The 935-nt window shown below is 41.4% G+C and overlaps 1 non-coding gene across 1 annotated transcript; it reads left to right on the top strand.

Moving 5' to 3' along the window:
- Positions 1–399: 399 nt before the first annotated feature.
- On the top strand, positions 400–562 carry LOC145249108 (U1 spliceosomal RNA). Its single transcript, XR_013863486.1, has one exon. It is a non-coding gene; the product is annotated as a U1 spliceosomal RNA (small nuclear RNA).
- Positions 563–935: the final 373 nt, after the last annotated feature.

The raw sequence follows: 935 nt of genomic DNA, 5'->3' as shown, positions 1-935 counted from the left end.
GTTTTCTCTTTCTTTCTTTTTGGGTGTATCTTAGCTTGCCCCCCTCCCCATCATTTAATCCCTCATTTAAATTAATAATAAAAGCCAAAAAATCTTTTTGTATATATAATTTTTTTTTGTTTAAAATCAAGTAAACATTCATTGTTTCAGTTTGCATATAAAGCCGACACATACGCTAGGGAGATTTTAAGTAGATAAATCCCATGGTAAGAATGAGGTATTGTGGTGATAGTGTCTTAATGTAGGGAAATTAAATAAAGTCTTCTCAAAGACCTAGTTAAGTAGTGTAGAATGACCCTCGACCCCCACCTCCCCCTACTGGCTTCATGCCTAAGTGTCCTGGACCCCAAATAAGGGTCTGGCAGTAGATAATGCCAGGCCTGGGGCCAAGCACTAAATAAACTTACCTCTCGTAGAGGTAACGATGATCATTAAAGTCGTTCCCCCAGAGTGAGACCCTTCCATTGCACTGCGGTTGGGTTGACCTTTGCGATCGTCTCAAATGTTGACGACTCGGACGCGTTATTTCTAAGTGTGGGGTGTGCGTACGCGCTCATCCCAATAATGTAATCAAAATCAGAAATTCCACCCTGCTTCTCCTTCTGACCAGAAGACTACTTTAATTCCCAGCTACTCCCTGTCCGTATATCACGTGTGTAATGACGTCCTTGTTTCTTTCTGTTTTCCCAATCGCCTGTCTCTATACACGCCACAAAAATGCCAATTCTCTCGGCCAGTTTCTCATCCACTCCAATTGCAACGTTCTGATATAATGTAATCTGCATGTCAACGTTTGCTCTGAACATATCAATCTCGTAAGCGTAAGAAATCCGCCAACCTGTCGCCTTCAACAACTGAAAGTGTCTTCTTTCGATATAGATTGATGAATGAAAACCTTTGACAAACTACCGCAGAATTAGTGTGTCTATTGGCTG

This window comes from Euprymna scolopes, chromosome 27, assembly GCF_053919585.1.
Source record: "Euprymna scolopes isolate OS-2025 chromosome 27, ASM5391958v1, whole genome shotgun sequence".
Classification (NCBI taxonomy): domain Eukaryota; kingdom Metazoa; phylum Mollusca; class Cephalopoda; order Sepiida; family Sepiolidae; genus Euprymna; species Euprymna scolopes.
Note: the sequence above shows the minus strand (reverse complement) of the source record. Positions and strands in the feature narration are given on the sequence as shown.